The sequence below is a fragment of the Bubalus bubalis genome, chromosome 11, assembly GCF_019923935.1.
Source record: "Bubalus bubalis isolate 160015118507 breed Murrah chromosome 11, NDDB_SH_1, whole genome shotgun sequence".
Classification (NCBI taxonomy): domain Eukaryota; kingdom Metazoa; phylum Chordata; class Mammalia; order Artiodactyla; family Bovidae; genus Bubalus; species Bubalus bubalis.
Genome location: NC_059167.1, coordinates 98,760,767 through 98,780,787, shown reverse-complemented (window position 1 = coordinate 98,780,787; position 20,021 = coordinate 98,760,767). Strand labels below are relative to the sequence as shown.

The following is a 20,021-nucleotide window of genomic DNA, read 5'->3' as shown; positions in this document are numbered from 1 at the left end:
CTGCTTCTGGGAAGCATAGGCCATCCTGCTGGTACTAGAAAGAAGACTCGAAGCCTTTTCAAGGATCCAACTCTAAACCCTGCAGAAGAGGCAGGAGGCAACTCTTGAGGAGATGGAGCTCAGGCGTTCAGCCTCTCTAGGCTCACAATGCTGGTCCTTCACCAACACAACTAGAAAGTAAAAATGACGTGGGTCAAAATACTCCGTTCAAATCATCACATTTGAAATTGGAAATTTGAGAAACAGATGTTCTTCTCCTTTCAGCTTTTTCCTGAGCCTTAGCGCTTCTGTCTGTGAAACGTTTATACTAAAGAAGTTTCACAGGGAGTTTATGGGGATGCATGTACTTGTATCTTAAAGAAAATATTTTTCAGTTACTGTATTTTCTTTCTGTATCATCACCTTCTCCCCTTTAGTCCACTGTCATGAAAGATGCTGCAACAAGTCCCAACCAGCACATGGTCAGCTAGAGCGTGGAAGCAGTCAAGCCATGGAAAATACACAGGGTCTCCACCATCAGAGTGACCAGGCCACCAAAGTCTACACCATCACAGACACTGAGACCACCAAGGAGCTGTTCTTTCTTCCCATTCGTCCATCCAGATTCATGCTTACTGAATGCTCTCTGTGCACCAAGCACCCTGCCCTCTGCAGCAGTCAGCAAAACTGACCATCTTTGACCTCATGGTTAAAGACAAAAAGTTGATAACCAAACAAAGAAACACACTAACTACTCTAGATGCCAACAAGGAAAAAGCCCAGGGTGCCAGAAAGCACATCATAGGGATCTGACCTATGGGAGTGGAGTGAAGGAAGGCGACCCTGAGAGAGCTGGAGAGGGATGGGAGGAAGGTAGGCAGACAAGTGTTGAAGGAACCACGTACAAAGGTCCTGAGGCAGCAGAGGGCTGCACATTAGAGACAGTAAAAAAAAGCTGAGGGGGTTAGAGCACAATGTCAATGAACATGGTGGGAATCAGTGCTGGAGAGGTGACATGAAGCCCAGTGACATAGGACCAGAGGCCACCAAGCACCATCCTGCCTAATGGTACCCCCCTCACCCCTGGGATGCATGACCTGCCCTCCCTAACAGGTCTGCCTGGTCTCTGAAATATAGTTCTTTCCCAGGCCCTTCCTGGTTTCACCCACATCCAATTTTCTGATATTACCTAAGCCTGTATTATACTATGAATTGATACAAAGAATGTGGGGCTCTGATGGTGGAGGGGAGCTCCTAACAGCGAGGGCACAGAATTTCAGCACAGCACACTGTAGTCAAACCATCAACAACCTTTTTTTTTCTCCAGGGATAGTGATTGGGGTCCCTGTTGAGGACCTGTGAATTAGGTCCCCTCCTTTCCTAGAGTGGCTTCCCTGGTGGCTCAGACCATAAAGAATCTGCCTGCAATGCAGGAGATGCAGGAGACACATGTTCGATCCTTGGGATGGTAAAATCTCCTAGAGGAGGGCATGGCAACCCACTCCTGTAATCTTGCCTGAAGAATCTCGTGGACTGCGGAGCCTGGCCAGCTACAGTGCATGGGGTCGCAAAGAGTCAGACACGACTCAGTGACTAACATTCTCACTTTCACTTTGTCCCAGAGTAAACAACATAAACTCCACTGCAAGATTCCTCTGGTTTGCTGATAAATTCAGATCAGAACACTTATCAAGAGAACTCCAAGCACCAATATTTTTTTTTAATATCACGAGTGGCATTCAGCATAAATGTTAAAAAAAATGCAACTTTGCCAATAATAACCAACATAAATGTGAAGGACTCTCTCTTGACAGTAGATAATGTCTGTGATGATGAAGAAGGTTCAAGGGAAAGCAGAGATGAAAAGGAATCCAGGAGAGGAGCGGACCTTGAGTTTCAGCGCCCACGAAAGACTCACTCCAGTCAGTTTAAACTCCTCACGTTATGTTTCAGGGACAGGGACATTAGTGAAGCCAGTGAAGCAAACCACAAAACCCCCAGTGGGACCGAGGCAGCCCCCTATCCATGCCCAACGGCTGCCCTGTCCCTAGCCAGGGCTGCATCAGGCTGACCTCTTCTACTTGAGTCCCACCAGTGCACCCGGCTGGACCCAGGCCACTGGAGGTAAGGTCAAGATCACTGCAGGCTTCTGTTTCATAAATAACTGTGCTGCTCAAGAGACGAAGGAAAGGAGAAAAAACGGTAACTGTACAAAGATACCACTTTGTCAGATTCATTCGAAATTTGAAAAAAGAAAAAGACGAAAGGACAGAGGTTTTTTCAGTCCCTAAAGACAAGCAATAGAGATTCACGTGCTCATGGCACTGAACTTTCATTTTGAACCAAAGCTTCTCTTTTCCACTCTCAGTTTAAAAAGCAGCTCATATAGATAAGCCTCAAATATTTCTAATTCATAGTGTGCTTCACGAGGCTTGCCCGTGATGAGACACACACACTGCAGCTCACCCTGTCTTCACTGACGGGATTATCCAGCAGGGGATTCTCCAGGCCCCTTGGCAACCCTGTGCTCAGCCATGTCGCTTCTTCTCCTCACTCCCCACAGCAAGGGTCAGCCACAACCGGCCAGAGTGAGCCCAGGAGGCCCCCCTGGCTCTTCTGGGAAAGCCAGTGCTTTCATCCACACTGAAGCTTCCCCTGCCACTCGCGCCCACAACCCAGAATCACGTGACAGCGGGATTCTGAAGGGGTCAGCCCCCAAAGTAAGCATGGTACCACATGCCAGGCATTTCAGAAAAACCAAGTACAGCACAGGGGACTCTACTCAGTGCTCTGTGGTGACCGAAAAACAGAGCAAAATCAGGCAATGGGTCAAAAAAATGTTTATGTAATATATGGAATCTAGAAAAATGGTACTGATAAACCTATTTGAAGACAGGAAAGAGACGCAGACATGAAGAATGGACTTGTGGACACAGTGAGAGAAGGAGAGCATGGGATGAATTGAGAGAGGAACATTGAAACACATACATCACCATTTGTAAAATAGCTAGCTAGTAGGAAATTGCCATATAACACAAGGAGCTCAACCCAGTGATCTGTGACAACACAGAGAAGTGGGATGGGATGGGGGAATGGAGGCGGGGGTAGTGGGGGGGAATGGGAGGGAGGTTCAAGAGTAAGGGAACACATGTTATACCTATGGCTGATTCATGTTGCTGTATGGCATTGTAAAGCAATTATTCTCCAATTAAAAATTAGAAAAAATAGTAAAAACAATTGAGTATGGGGAAACAGTGTCAGACTTTATTTTTGAGGGCTCCAAAATCACTGCAGATGGTGACTGCAGCCATGAAATTAAAAGACACTTACTCCTTGGAAGGAAAGTTATGACCAACCTAGATAGCATATTCAAAAGCAGAGACATTACTTTGCCAGCAAAGGTCCGTCTAGTCAAGGCTATGGTTTTTCCAGTGGTCATGTATAGATGTGAGAGTTGGACTGTGAAGAAGGCTGAGCACCAAAGAATTGATGCTTTTGAACTGTGGTGTTGGAGAAGACTCTTGAGAGTCCCTTGGACTGCAAGGAGATCCAACCAGTCCATTCTGAAGGAGATCAGCCCTGGGATTTCTTTGGAAGGAATGATGCTAAAGCTGAAACTCCAGTACTTTGGCCACCTAATGAGAAGAGCTGACTCATTGGAAAAGACTCTGATGCAGGGAGGGATTGGGGGCAGGAGGAGAAGGGGATGACAGAGGATGAGATGGCTGGATGGCATCACTGACTCGATGGACGTGAGTCTGAGTGAACTCCAGAAGTTGGTGATGGACAGGGAGGCTTGGCGTGCTGTGATTCATGGGGCTGCCAAGAGTCCGACATGACTGAGCAACTGAACTGAATTGAATGCTTCCCCAAACTCTCTGAGCTTGACTGGGGCTCTGTACCCCCAGAGGAAGTAAATTTAGGAGAAATCATATGCTTTCTTGACCTGAGGATGGGAAACAGAAAGAAGACGATGACAAAAAGGGGTCAGAGAGCAGCAGCTGCTGAAGGACATCAGTGCAAGCTGTGGGTGGAATCAATGGTTTAAAGTAAAGCTTGAAAAACAGGAAAAGTAGCCAGAGCTGAGTAAGGCTCTGAGCGCCAGCTTGATCTTGTTGAGTTCACACAAGGGGCAGCCTCTAGAGCAGGGGTCCCCAACCTCTGGGATCTAATGCCTGATGATCTGAGGTGGAACCGATATGATAATAATAGAAATAGAGTGCACAATAAATGTAATGCATTTGAATCATCCCTAAACCATCCCCAGGGTCTGTGGAAAAACTGTCTTCCACAAAATTGATCCCTGGTGCCAAAAATGCTAGGGACCACTGCTCTAGAGCACCATGGGTTCGTGCGTGCTCAGTTGCTCCAGGGGTGTCTGACTCTTGGCCACCCTTTGGACTGTAGCCTACCAGGCTCATCTACCCATGGGATTCTCCAGGCACCAATACTGGAGTGGGTTGATGTATGGCAAAAACCAACACAACATTGTAAAGCAATTTTTCTCCAATTAAAAATTACCATGCCCTCCTCCAGATCTTCCCCACCCAGGAATCAAACCCATGCCTCCTGTGGCTCCCGCATTGCGGTGGATTCTTTACCAGCTGAGCCACCAGAGAAGCCTCAGAGTACTAGAGTGGGTAGCCTATCCCTTCTCCAGCACATCTTCCCGACCCAGGAATTGAGCCAGGGTCTCCTGAATTGCAAGCGGCTTCTTTACCAGCTGAGCTACCAGGGAAGCCCCTAGAGCACCATATGGATGCTATAGTCCGCTGGTATGCCAAGCACTATTTAAAATGCTTTATCTGCATGTGGCCATTTATTTCTCACCATAACCCCACAAGATTGGTACTTTCATTACCCCTAGATCACAAATGAGGAATCTGAGGCTCTGAAGGGTCAAATTGCTCCAGGTCACACAGCGAGAGAGCACAGACCATCAGACCCTGGACTGCCGGCCCACAGCAAAGCAGCATCTTGTCCATCTCTGCAGCCTGGCTGCCACAGCAGAAGGTCAGCAAACTACCTGGAACCGAAACGCCACAGCCCCACCTACCGCCGGCTCCCAGCGCTAGAGCCCCAGGGGAGTTGACAACACGCGCCTGCTGGTCGGAAGAGTAAGTGGGGGAGGGGGACAAGGAGTGACACAAGGCCCCCTTTGTTCCAGGAGAGAGTAGACTTAGGCCAAGTGGCTCCCAGGCCCTTTGATGCAGCGGAAGGCCCGACTCCCAGGAGGGGCCAGCTCCCAGCCGTCACACCCGCAGAGCAGAGCATGGCACTCCCGGAGGCCAGGCAGAAGCCGTGACTCTGGTGAAGGGAGAACTGAGAGTCCCTCTGTGAGGAGTCTTCCCCTCCACCGCAGGCTGGGTGCTGAAGAAGCTGACAGGGCCAGGCCACAGGAGGCCACCGCTCGGGCCCCCACTTCTCACAGCCCGGGCTCTGCAGAGAGGCAGCCTCGGGGAGCAGACAGAGGCCTGAAAGGCCGAGGAGACCCATTGCTGGCCGCGGAGACTCCAGCCTCGGAGATGCTCCACAGATGCCCCGTGAAGAAATGAACAAAGTAGGGGATTCAGAAGTGCAGATGACTACATGCAAAACGAGCTGCAAGGAGGAGCATGAGGAATAGAGCCAATATTTTATAAAATAATAATATTTTACAAACGACCTATAGCCTTTAAAATTGTGAATCACTGTGCCATATACCTGAAAGTTACATAATATTGTATGTACATCAACTAGACCTCAATCCCAAACATCCATTCTGTAAAAAAAGAATTGAACAACTTGCAAACAAGACCTCAGACCCCAATGTGTTTGCCTCAGAACATCACGTGAAATATTGGAATTACTGAATCTAGAAAAATAGTACAGATGAACCTCTTTGCAGGGCAGGAAACAGAGACGCAGAGAACAGACGTGGACACGAGGCGGGGGAGGGAAGGTGGATGAACTGGGAGACTAGGGTGGACGTGGATCCATGATAACGTCTGAAACTGACCGTGGGAGCTGCCCTATAGCCCAGGGAGCTCAGTGCCTGTGCCCTGACAGCATGGACGGTGGGAGGGGGAAGAAGCATGGCGGCAGGGAGGAGCCAGAGGCAGGAACACATGCAAACATATGGCTGATTCGCTTCATTGTACACCAGGAGCGGACACAACATTGTAGAGCAACTATACCCTAATAAATTTTTTTAAAACTTTAATAGTAAATTTTAAAAAATTAAACTGGCCTCACCCGAGCTCACACGGGTCTGTGACAGAAACAAGGTCAGAAGCCCAAGCTCCAGGTATCCCTCCAATAGCCCCCTCTCCCCGACAGGGTTCCCACACTTGCCTGAGCAGGAGTCACCTGGGCACTTGTTTTAAACATACAAATTCTTGAGCCTCACTGGATATTTACTGAACCTGAGTCTCTAGGGTCCAAGGCATAGGTGTTTTATTTCATAAGGAGTACAGGTCCTTGTAAGAGCAGACATGTCTGTGAAACAGCAATAGTCTAGAACCTTCTTCCAACAGCCTTTCTGACAGGAGAGCCTCAACCAGTGTAACAATTTTGAAAGCTATTTCCTAGTTCAAAAGAACGTTGAGTGGTTTCAGGTTTTAAAAAACTTAAAATACAATACAATGGGAAAGTCATCTTTGAGAGAAGGATAGAATTAAATGCAAATGGAACACTTAGCAATTATTTTCAAAAGCCAGATGATTTTCAAAAAAACACCCAGCACGGCAGACCCTGAGGGCATCCATTGTGCTAATAAATTTGCTAATAAAGAAGACTTATTTGGAATTCAAAGAAAAGTCAAACAATAAGCTGACTTGAGACCTGGCTGTATTTTTAGAGATTCTGCTTTCTTAGGAATTTTAGACCTAAAATTAGGAAAAGTCAGTGAATCCCCTGAGTAATTGTTGAGTCACTCAGTCGTATCTGACTCTTTGCAACCCCATGAACTGCAGCACGTCAGGCTTCCCTGTCCTTCATCATCTCTCAGAGCTTGTTCAAACTCATTTCCAGTAAGTCAGTGATGCCATCCATTCATCTCATCCTCTGGTGTCCCCTTCTCCTCCTGCCTTCAGTCTTTCCCAGTATTAGTGTCTTTTATAATGAGTCAGCTCTTCGCATCAGGTGGCCAAAGTACTGGAGCTTCGGCTTCAACATCAGTCCTTCCAATGAATATTCAGGACTGATTTCGTCTAAGATGGACTGGTTGGATCTCCTTGCAGTACAAGTGACTCTCAAGAGTCTTCTCTAGCACCACATTTCAAAAGCATCATTCTTAGGCATTCAGCCTTCTTTATGGTCCAACTCTCATTACTGGAAAAAACATAGCTTTGACTATACAGACTTTTGTCAACAAAGTAACGTCTCTGTTTTTTAATATGTTGTCTAGGTTGGTCATAGCTCTTCTTCCAAGGAAAAAGCGTCTTTTAATTTCATATCTGCAGTAACCATCTGCAGTGATTTTGGAGCCCAAGAAAATAAAATCTCTCACTGTTTCCATTGTTTCCCCATCTATTTGCCATGAAGTGATGGGAACAGATGTCATGATCCTCATTTTTTGAACGTTGAGATTTAAGCCAGCCTTTCACTCTTCTCTTTCACATTCATCAAGAGGCTCTTTAATTCTTTGCTTTCTGCCGTAAAGGTGGTATCATCTGCATATCTGAAGTTATTTATATTTCTCCCAGCAATCTTGATTCCAGCTTGTGCTTCCTCCAGCCCAGAGTTTCTCATGATGTACTCCACATATAAGTTAAATAAGCAGGGGGACAATATACAGCCTTGACGTACTCCTTTCCCAATTTGGAATCAATCTGTTGTTCCATGTCCAGTCCTAACTGTTACTTCTTGACCTGCATACAGGTTTTTCAGGAGGCAGGTAAGGTGTTCTGGTATTCCCATCTCTTTAAGAGTTTTCCACAGTTTCTTGTGATCCACACCATGAAAGGCTTTAGCGTAGTGAATGAAGCAGATGCTTTTCTGGAACTCTCTTGCTTTTTCCATGATCCAATGGATGTTGGCAATTTGATCTCTGGTTCCCCTGCCTTTTCTAAATCCAGCTTGAACATCTGGAAGTTCTCAGTTCACATACTGTTGAAGCCTGGTTCTGACAAAGTAACTGAGAAAGGTCTTGATCGCACCCTACCTCATGAAAGGCTCCATCATTCAGGCCCTATGAGACAGTAGATACAAGACTCTTTCTGTCTCCTCGTTGGCCTGCAAGAGGCTGGGTGAGGGAGTTCTTGAGAAAAACAGGCAGAATTAGAGAGTTTCTTTTCGGTCTCCATAACTATGTGTCCTTGGGCAAGTAACTTAAACTCTCTGAGTCTTGACTTCATTGCTTATATATTAGTGTAATAATGAAAGCTCATTCTCAGGGTTGTTTTAAGTATGAAATGAAGGAAGGTAGCACAGTGTCTGCACATAGTCAAAGCTCCACGAGTATTATGTTAGCCAGTTTCATTACTATGTTTGTTGTGACGCCTCAGTGTTACTCAGCTTCTTAATTAGCACTGGCTTCATGTGGTCAGTCACCTGCTGCTAAAAATATTTTCTATTCCTGGCTTCCAAATTTGCTTGTATACCTGACATCTGAATTTTTACCCAGATCTAGTAGCATTATCCCCAACAGCATCACAGCTTTTTTAAAACTGTCTCTCCAACCAATACATTGCTCTGCATTGCCCCATGATAAATAAGTGCTGAAGGGGAATGGACTGGATTTTCCCACATTTAACTATGCTAAAGAGTCAGATCTTACAGATAATAAGTACATTTCCAGTGGTGGGATTCCCTCATTGACCATCCAGCCAAGTCCTACTTTTCCTTTAAAACCTTTTATGTGAGGTCTTTCTTCCCAACAGATGTGATAGGATGGCACATCACTGATGACCCAAATTCACATTCATTTACTCACTCACTCAAAGATTTACCAAATACCTACTATCTACAACAATGCTTTCATCTGTAGCTTTCATGTGGAACTCTCTTGTTGTCAGTAATTACTATTACATTATTTCTGCTGCTGCTAAGTCGCTTCAGTCGTGTCCGACTCCTAGCGACCCCAGAGACGTCAGTCCACTAGGCTCCTCCATCCATGGGATTTTCCACACTAAATTATAACTGTGGAGAGCTTACCATTAGAGGCCATGCTGAATTCCTCCCTAAATCCCTAGAGCCCAGCAAGTGCTTTCCATACAGCAGACTTCCAGGAAAACATTTCTCACTGACCATGATGCAGATCCGTATCCACGGGGGGCAATTCCCTTCGAGGTAAAGAAGAGTCGGTGCTCAACCAGCCAGCTTGGGCTTGCTAGCAAGTGTGTGACCTTAAGATAAGTCACTGTGTCTCTGAGATCTGCCTCAAGACTTGATGTAGGTTAGGTCCATGTACTTCTAAAGCTTAGTTACTTCATCCTGGGCCTCAGAATTTCCACTAAGAATTCTCCTCTCTGGATATCGCAACATAAAGGAAAGACAAGGGACAAAGAGACCAATATCCTCAGAGAATGGTTTCTGCATTTTCCCAGTGAGGTCCCATATTCTATTTTATTTTATTAAAAACTTAAAAACATTCTGCTGATAATCTTATCCACCTCCCATCTCGCTCTTTATCCTTTCCTTTCCCCCCCTCCCACAGAAAAAGACAAAACATGTTAAGACCAAGTTGACTCCAGTCAGCACCACTTTCAGCATTCCCTAAGAACAATGAACTTAGTAGTTGGCCAGCTACCAAAGATAAGAAAATTACAAAAGTCAAAAGAATCTGTCGTGAAGAAATCTGTCGTGAAGCAGATCCTGTCGTGTCCCTGCCTGTCTGATTTGTTCCACTTTTTACCCAGATTTGACATCATGGAGACATATTTTTACTCTGCTTATATTTTCTGACTTCAAAAGCAACTCATAAAAAATAAAATAGAAATTTTAAAAAGCGTAAGCTTTGGGTGATGGGAGTTTCATTAAGGCATATTTGTTACTTGGACTTGGTATCATAAACTGTAGTTGAGTTTGATATTTGCCTTCTTTCATTAACTTTCCTAGGCCTCTAAAATGTAGAAATTCACCCATATTTCTCTCTTCACTCATAGATATTTTCCAGTGATATCTTAATGTGGTGAATAGATTACTGTGGAAGTTGTCTGAATTGCATAGCCTCATTGGAGACCTAGGCGAGTCTCTTTGGAGCCACTGGTCTTAACACTGTGCTGGGAAGGCACCCTGTACCCTGCTCCCTGCTCACAGCCCTGTCCTTGGGAACTGTCGGTCCTGAGGCAGACAGAACAGGCTGTAGGTGGATTTCTACAAAGTCAGCACCTTGGCTAGAGAAGCAAAGCACAGGTTGTGCCCAAGGTGGGTGAAAAGCATCTTTGAACTTCAAGTACAGCACACGGCACTCTCATAAAGTATTACTGTACTGCTCTCAGATAACCAGTGATGCATTTGATTCCCACTCAAGCTGCCCAAAAAGTCAATGATGAGAAAGTTTGGCCATTAGCTTGGGTACTGCAAATGCAAGAAAATCACAGGAAGTTCATAGATCCTCAACCTACTGGATGTTTTATGCTCGAAGAACATGAGCTTCTATTTCTATTTCTATTCAAACAAATTAAGCTATAGACTCCAGTTCCTGCAGCTGGAGCTATCTTATGGCTTCATAACTTCTTTTTGCTTCTCTTGGTTTAAAGTCTTGTTGTGAGGGTGGATTGGACCAAAGGACCTTCTACTCCCCTCAGAAACACCTCACCGAGAATAGAGAAAGACTTCTCAATCATTTTCCTAAAAACTAAATGAGCACTTGATGCTGAGAATAGAAACATTATTTTTACTGTTCTATCCCAATTAATGTACTCTTGTCTTGCCTGGTAGTGACATCTGTAATGTGATTTTAAAGCCATGAACTGGACACAAGGTCCCTAAATTTAATAACTGAGCTCCACAGACAAAAACGATAGGGGAAGATAACAAAAATTAATTTAAAAAAAAGCATTGCCTCCAGCTGGAATCTGATCTTTTCACCAGTTCTCTCTAGTTGGGGACAATGCTGGGGAGACTGGCTTTTGGGGTATCATTTGGCAAATTCATTCTACCAGAACCAGACAGCCCCTGAACCAAAAATGAAGCTCATTCATTTAGTAAAAAGGGAGCATGCAGATCTTAAAAGCTCAAAGTCATTAGAAACTCTTTCATTCCCCATTTAAGTAATAAGTCCAGATGGCTCAGGAAGTGAAGACATGCTGGGTTATAAGAAACAACATTCATTTCCTTACCGCATTCCAGTAAATCCTCCTCTCCCCCTTCTTTTTCCTCCCATCATTTCCCCCCTGAAACTTTAGTTTTCCATTTTCATGAATGGATCCAGAGTCCCTGAAAACAGACTGAATGTTCCTGAAGGAGGAGTGAACTGGGCTATGGGAAAGCAGACAGCCGCAACTCAGTTCCCTAGGCAGCAAGGTCACCTAACTGCATTCCTTACCTTGCAAACACAGACAGGTGACACAAGAAGAATGGAGCTGAAAGTAAGAAGACACTTCAATTCAAATCAGAGAAACTGATGACTACCCTAGGGTTCAGAAATCCTTTTCAAAGGGAGTGAGATTTTAATCGATCCTCGAGAAAATAGTCAGTTATACTTTTCTGGTGAGGAAGTATTAATGTTAAACATATCCATGCTTAACACAAAACATATCTATAATTTTTTAATATTTTTAATATTTATAAACATTTTAAATATATTTTAATATTTTATATACAAATTATATTTAAATGTAATATAATTATATATTAATGCCATATTTAGGTATATATTATATACTACATAAATATTTAATACTTTATAAATATATGTGTATGTGTAAGCTCAATTGTGTATGACTCTGCAACCCATGAACTGTAATGCACCAGGATCCTGTGTCCATGGGATTTTCCAGGCAAGAATACTGGAGTGGGTTGCCATTTCCTCCTCCAGGGGATCTTCCCAACCCAGGGATCAAACCTGTGTCTCTTGCATCTCCTATATTGGCAGGCAGATTCTTTACCACTAGAGCCCCTTGGGAAGCCCTTATAAATATACAGATAGATACAAAAATAAAGATAGATATGGATAGACAGATCTAGATAGACAGACCTAGATACATAGAGATAGACTGATAGATCAACAGAGAGGTTGGTGATCGATATTTAGATTGAACCCAGGTCTCCCACATTGCAGGCAGATTCTTTACCAGCTGAGCCACAAGGGAAGCCTAAGAACACTGGAGTGGGTAGCCTATCCCTTCTCCAGTGGATCTTCCTGACCCAGGAATCGAACGAGGGTCTCCTGCATTGCAGGCGGATTCTTTACCAACTGAGCTATCAGGGAAGCCCAGATACACAAATAGAAAGACCAATTGCTCACCATTCCTAGGACATCAGTACAGAATTGAAAAACAGTACTGCAGGTTTCTACACAAATGGGGGAACATATGGAGCCAAACCTAAATAACACTAAGCTGCTTCCCAGAGGTTTTCAAGAGGAAATATTTTTCTTCTCAAATATCAGGTGAAGAACACTTGAAGCCAAACCAAATAACAGAGCTGCGTCCCAGAGGTTTTCATGGAAAAATATTTTTCTTCACAGATATTGTCAGATGGAAAATCCAACAGCCACAAAAGGAAGATCACAGTCAGTTACAACAACCCATGTTACCATCAAAGGCTTTGTGGTCTTCACTGCACTGTTTTGGCAGATCATGCTGTAATGTTTCAGGATCCAAGACAAAGGCCATCTCTCACAGTTGGTGCTTGCCCTCCTTTTTCTCTCTGGAAAGAAAGAAACTCAAAAGCAAACCAGCTTCCCATCATAACCTGAGAGTTCTCAGGTTCCATTTATAGAGGAGCAAGAGAAGCATGTCCTGCATAGTCTGAGAAAACTTGAGTCCCACTTCTTCCTCTTCCTACTAGTAGAACTGAAGCGTCTGTGCCCTCATTAGGCAATTTAAGCCGTTATCTGCTTCATTGTATTATTATGGATTTAAGATTAATGTATGTAAAGGACCTAGCCCACGATACACAGTAAATTCTCTATAATACTAGCAGTAGCTATTCTTTTTATTAATTAATTGATTACAACAGTTACAGTAAAGATTCTATAAATCTTGATACTGTCATGAAAATCAAGAGGTTGAGTAAAAAGATCATGTATCTTGCACCTCTGTGTTCATTCATATCAGCACTATTTACAATACCCAAGACAAGGAAACTGCCTAAATGTCCATCACAGATGACGGGATAAAGAAGATGTGGATAAGGATATATACGTGATGGAATACTACTCAGCCATAAGAAAGAATGGAATAATACCATTTGCAGCAACATGGATGGACCTAGAGATTATCATACTAAGCGAACTAAGTCAGAAAGAAAAAAGCAAATGTATAATATCACTTATATGTGGAATCTAAATTACAACACAAATAAACCTATCTATGAAACAGAAATAGATCACAGAGAGAGAGAGAACAAACTTGTGGTTGAAAAGGGGGGATGTACTGAGAGCTTGGAATTAGCAGAAATAAACTAGAATACATAGGATGGATAAATGACAAGGTCCTACTGTAGTACAGACAACTACATTTAATAGCCTGTGACAAACCATAATGGGAAAGACTGGGAGAAAGAATATATGTATAAATGCAATACTTACATATATAACAGTCTCTCTTGTACAGAAGAAATTAATACAGCCTTGTAAGTCAACTTTACTTCAATAAAATTAATTTTTTTAAAAGATCATGTATCTTAGAATTTCCAGGACAATTTCAGTTTCAAATATCTCATCCTATGGTCATATGTCCAAAGTATTATTGTCTTAGTAACTAACTAGGGTACTCACTGGTAGATATTGTAGGTTATTTGCGATGAAAGAAAGAAGGAAGGAAGGAGAAATTAAGAGAATACAGGATCTATTGAATGTGGTGATTTCCAAACTGGGGTTCCTGAACCTCTTAGAGATTGAGAGGAATCTTTGGTGTTCCTAAGTTGGTGCTAGTGGTAAAGAACCTGCCTGCCACTGCAGGAGATATAAGAGATGTGGGTTCAATCCCTGGGTCAGGAAGATCCCCTAGAGGAGGGCATGGCAACCCACTCCAGTATTCTTGCCTGGAAAATCCTATGGCCAGAGGAGCCTGGTGGGCTACAGTTCATAGGGTTGTAAAGAGTCAGACATTTCTCAAGTGACTTAGCATGCATGCAGAGTCATAATAGACATCTTACTTATAGACACGAAGATGCTAAAATATAACCAGCACATTAGACCAGTACACTGAATGTTTTAATGGAAAAGGAACTGAGAAATGCTTTCATAAGTCCAGCTTACTACTGAGGTGCTGGTGGAAAAAAAATTATTGAGAGTAATAAAAAGGATGCTTAATGATAGAAACTTAGAACCAACTTCAGATCAACTGGTGATCCAGTCCAGAGGAGTGGGCTCCAAAGCTTGGCAGGCAGTTACCTAGGAATGTTTCAGTCTATAGGTTACTTGCTGTTGAGTTTTTGATCTGAAGAAAAAAGGAAATGACACGTTCATGAGTCCTCCCCAACTCTTCTTAGAGCAAATCGGTGGTTGCCTTCTTTTTAAACCATAACTACATGTGAAGTGGTATTTTCACAGAACCGGTTCAATAAAATCACACTGTAACAGTGACTAGGAAATGTAAAAATATGTATGTTAAGTGACGGTGCTGGCCTCTGTTTAATGGATAACAAGTTGATGTGTGTTGAATGGGATGGTGGTTCTAACAGTGACTTTTCAGTGAGGCCTGGGTTCTTCTCCTGGGCTTTTATCCTGATGCTTCCCTCAAACCACATATCTCTGTTTACTGGATTCAGGAAGATGCTGTGGCCGTGGAGTAGAGTAAACCTCTAAGGAGCAGAACTGGCTAGCAATAGGGTAGAAGGGTTAGTCATGTACGGATGTGAGAGTTGGACCATACAGAAAGCTGAGCTCCAAAGAATTGATGCTTTTGAACTGTGGTGCTGGAGAAGACTCTTGAGAGTCCCTTGGACTGCAAGGAGATCCAACCAGTCCATCCTAAAGGAAATCAGTCCTGAATATTCATTGGAAGGACTGATGCTGAAGCTGAAACTCCAATACTTTGGCCACCTGATGCAAAGAACTGACTCATTGGAAAAGATCCTGATGCTGGGAAAGACTGAAGGCAGGAGGAGAAGGGGACGACAGAGGATGAGATGGTTGGATGGCATCACTGACTCAAAGGACATGAGTTTGAGTAAATTCAGGGAGTTGGTGATGGACGGGGAGGCCTGGTGGGCTACAGTCCATGGGTTGCAAAGAGTCGGACATGACTGAGCAACTGAACTGAACTGAACTGGGGGTGGAAGTCTCCCTCTCCATGCCCTTCATGCCTACCAGGTGTCACCAGAGGAGTTTCAACACAGCACTTGGAAAAGAAGACCACGGCTTCCCTCGTGTGTGTGTGTGTGTGTGTGTGTGTGTTAGTCGTTCAGTTGTGTCTGAGTCTGTGACCCCCTGAACTGCAGCCTGCCAGGTTCCTCTGTCCATGGGATTCTCCGGGCCAGAGTACTGGAGTGTGTTGCCTGCCTTTCCCTTCTCCAGGGGATCTTCCCCACCCAGGGACTGAACCTGGGTCTCCTGTATTGCAGGAGGATTCTTTACCCTTTGACCATCATGATCAGCTCTAACCGTGGAGCATCAATAAGCTGGAGCACAATAAAATTAGAGGTGGGAGAGATAAAATCTAGAATGTCTTTATTTCAAGTCGGTGATTTAAGAGCTGGCACACTCCACACACTTGAACACACAAGAAACTCTACCCCGGAGACAGCAAAACCTCCCCACAGCCTAGGCTGGTGTGTGGGTCTGAGGGGTGATGCTGTTCACCCCAGAAGTGGAGAACTGGGTAGGAAGCCAGGAAAGAAAAGAGGAGTCATTTGCCTCTGCCTTGTGTCTGCCCTCCATTATGCAGCTTCCTTATTTTATTTAAAAGTATATGTGGATGACTTCCCTGGTGACCCAGAGATGAAGACTTTACCTTCCAATCAGGGTGTGCCAGTTCCATCCCTGGTCGGGGGGCTAAGATCCCACATTCCTGGTGGCCAAACAGACAACAGAAGCACTGTTGTAATAAATTCAATAGAGACTTAAGGAAAAAGGGGCCCACATCAAAAGAAATCTACAAATAAACATCAACCAAAAAAAGCATATCTGTGAATGCTCTGAACATACTTCTGTATCTTCTTCCTAAATGAAGCTAAACATGTCTGGACTAGAAAATACCGTTATCATTACTATCTGAATAAAAAGACAGAAATTAGGGATGTGCCTCCAGACAAGCTCAACAGTGGTTTTTCTGCCACCTTCAAGGTACTCTGCTGCTCTGTGCTCAGAATTTTCTCACCCATCACGAAGAAAGGTACACCGCTCTCTTGAGGAAAATGGGAAGAGGGGAAACACCCTCTCAGGGTTAGAAAGTCGCTTAGTGCTGTTTTCTCATATTTATCTCCCCTGGTGACCAAAAAGTGTATTTCTGAGATGCCTCTTTTTAATTTTTCACTATGCTTTAATCCACAAATAAGCATAATCAAAGATACTATTTATAAAGCCCCTATTCCTTTCCAGAATTAGTAATAAAACTTTTCACTTAACTTTGACAACCTCGAACTGAGTATTACCGTCACATCTGGACGACGAGACGTCAGAGGCACAGAGAAGGTGGACAAAGCACCACAACTCCCAGTCCTAGGAGTTGCAAGAGCTGCAATTCCAACCCACGCCTCTTTGTCTCTAAAACCAAAGCTCTTCACCACCACACTAGACACGTTGCCAAGAGGCAGCCCGGCATGCCCAGAGTTAACAGGATTACAGGAGCTGGTGCCAGGGACACCCCCAGACATGTGTTTCTGCCTAGCTGTGCCAGCTGGTGAGTCCACACTGCCGTAGTCCCCTCTGGTGCCTTTGCCCTGCTTGGCTACGGCCTTACCCTCCAGAATCCTGGCTTTGACTTGCTGCACTGACTCTCATCTCTTTGTTTCTGACTTTGGTGTCTACTTTCCGGTCTCATTTATCCCAAATCCTCACCTCTAATCAACCCTTCCAGAGTAGTTTTGTCTGTCGGTCTGGAAGCCCGTCTCCTGAACTGGAAGCGATCAGCATGTGAGCTAAGAAAGTCTTTCTATCAAAAACTTATGTGTGTTAGACACAGATACACTTTATTTAAAAAATAATAATAAGCTAATACTAAGATGACCCGCCAGCTAGCCTGATGATAGACCTCCAGGAATCCTTTTGCTTCCTTCAGAGAATTCCTCACACCCCACATGTCTGCAGAAAACAGCCTTGCCAGATCAAACCGAATCCACAAAACCATCAGGTTCTTGCTATTTTTCCCCAGGCCTAGCTTGCCACCTACTGGCAAGAAACAGGAGCAAGAATCCAGGAGCTAGGACACAGGACAAGAAAGACAGGAGTTAACCAGACAGCTGCCATCTGCCAAATACTCATGTCCTTAGATCTCCTAAGGCCCAGATCTTCCGGACGGCCACAGAAAGACTGGGGCAAGGCAAACTCTCACTCCCAAGATGCTAGTGACATCTGTGTCCCCCTAAAGAAACCCTCTGATACATAAATGGCCTTTGTGCCCTTCTTTGGCAGAAAATTTTCTTCCATTTAAGAAAAAGCATCAGACAGAAGGGGCAAGCGTGAACATCCCAGAGAATTTTCCAGAAGACAAGCCAGGAGGAGTTTCATGCTTCTCAGTGTGCCAGCTGACAACATGAAGAATACACAAGCCTGCAGCTGAGGGGCCAGTGGACAAAGGGCTGAGAAAGAAGTTCACTGCTCTTTCCAGGAGCTTGAACTGGTGAGCCCCAACTCGAAGGAATGCCAGTAACATGCTACAGACCAAACTAAACCCTAATGTTAATTCTCTTACTGACCTTCAGTGGAAAGATTCTCTGAAAAATAATAATATCCTTGCCAAGCTCACATAAAAATAGAAATTTCTACATTAAACATATCAAAAATATATCATGCAAATTTGATTTCAAGGTCTTCTTTTTCCAGACCCCTACCCTTGCAACATCCCGAATATCTCAGTAACAGAGCATCCTTCCAAAAATAACTTTCTTTTTCAAGATTTGATCTTGTTCCCTAATCTTCTCCACATCCTGAGAAAAGGTGAGAATAAGGGAGAAAGATGGGCCCATCACTGCCCTCTGCTCTCTCTTGTTAGAAACTCCTCTAATGGGCTGTAAGTAAATTAAATGTTGGGGTCTTCTCTCCATTTAATTTGCATATGAATTTCAGGTTAATCACGACAAATTGACCGCCTGTGTTCACTTCCTTTCCCTTCCAACACTCGACTAAAATCACAATGACAAAATTAAAAAGACATCACCCCCCAGGACAAAGAGAATTCAAGAGGAGGCAATGGCAGACAAAGATCCTGGCACATGTGTGGAGCCCTGAGCACTGATGGACCTCACTCCATACATCCTGGTACATGTATGGAGTGGTATTTCCACGTAACTGCCCATGTGAATCAGTGCTGCAGAGAAGCACAGGAATTGAGTCTGCAAGGTCACTGAGGAGATCCATGTGTGTGCAGGCTGGAATCAAGTCTAGAGAGAGAGAAGTTAGAAGCCAATTCCCGCCACTGCCCCCACCAACCCCATCCCCACAGAACCAGGTGACCCGCCTGGTTCTCACCCACCACCAGGCTCCCCTCCCTGCCCGCTCTGGAGACAGAGGTTTATTCTCCAAGGGAAGCAAGTGTGAGAGGCTCAGAATTCTGGGAAGCCAAGCACAGCGAAGGACTCAATGTGGCACCGGGCAAAAAATTTAAAAAATAAAAAGGCTTAAATAAAATAATTCAGAGTGAACTTAGCCCATCCCTCCTCCACTTGCGCCTTGAATACCGGCATCCAGGTTTACACACCACTGTGGACTCAGACGGTGTAAACACTAATTATTCATTTAATCAAAGTTATGTCACAGTCATTAATGATTTAACCAAAAATTTGGGGATAACTGTAGGGAAGATTCAGAGAATGTAGGTGGCAGAGAGGAAGGAAGAGGGCTGGAGCCTTAACTGCTATCACAGAAGTCTAGAAATAATGTGAAATTGATATATTTGAAAATAGAGGTTAAAAATTAATCCTTGTAAATATGCAGATAAACATCAAAAGAAACCGTTAAAAGAGTAGAAAGTAATTGCTTCTCAGATGAAAAGAGAGGGGAATTGATCTTTTTTATAAGACTTCTTGTATTAAAATTATTTTTAAATTAGGTGCATGTGTTACTGTGATAAATATTTTTTAAATGAAAATCGTGAAGCAGTTTCATTTTGAAGACTAAAAATTCAGAAGATGCGTGGTGGTAATGGTTACACAACAATGGTACTGCACTTAACACCACTTAAAAACCATTTAAAAGGTAAATTTTAATGTATCTATTTTTACTACCATAAAAAAAGGTTAATTAAAATAGCATTTGGTGATTAAATCAGGGATAATGGAACAGCCGACCATTTGTTGCCATCCATATTATGTGGCAAGACTAAGGGATTTTTCTTATATGCATAAACTTACAGGCTTAAGCTGCTTGGTCCCAGGCAGTCATTAATTTTTACTCAGTATGTGAATGCTTAGTCACTCAGTCATGTCTGATTTTTTGCAACCCCATGGACTACAGCCCGCCAGAATTCTCTGTCCACAGAATTTTCAAGGCAAGAACACTGGAGTAGGTTGCCATTTCCTACTCCAGGGAATCTTCCCAACCCAGGGATAGATCCCGAGGCTCCTGCATCTCCTGCATGGCAGGCAGGTTCTTTACTACTACATCGTAAATTCACTCAAAAGTTATCAGGCAGGGAGAGGTCCTACGATGGCAGAGGAATAGGATGGGGAGACCACTTTCTCCCCCACAAATTCATCAAAAGAACATTTGAATGCTGAGTAAATTCCACAAAACAACTTCTGAATGCTGACAGAGGACATCAGGCACCCAGAAAAGCAGCCCATTGTCTTCA

At 43.8% G+C, this 20,021-nt stretch overlaps 1 long non-coding RNA gene across 2 annotated transcripts in view; it reads right to left on the bottom strand.

Moving 5' to 3' along the window:
- LOC123328260 overlaps positions 1 to 20,021 on the bottom strand; it is a 145,398-nt gene that overhangs the window by 97,488 nt on the left and 27,889 nt on the right. The gene's annotated exons all lie outside the window — the stretch shown is intronic.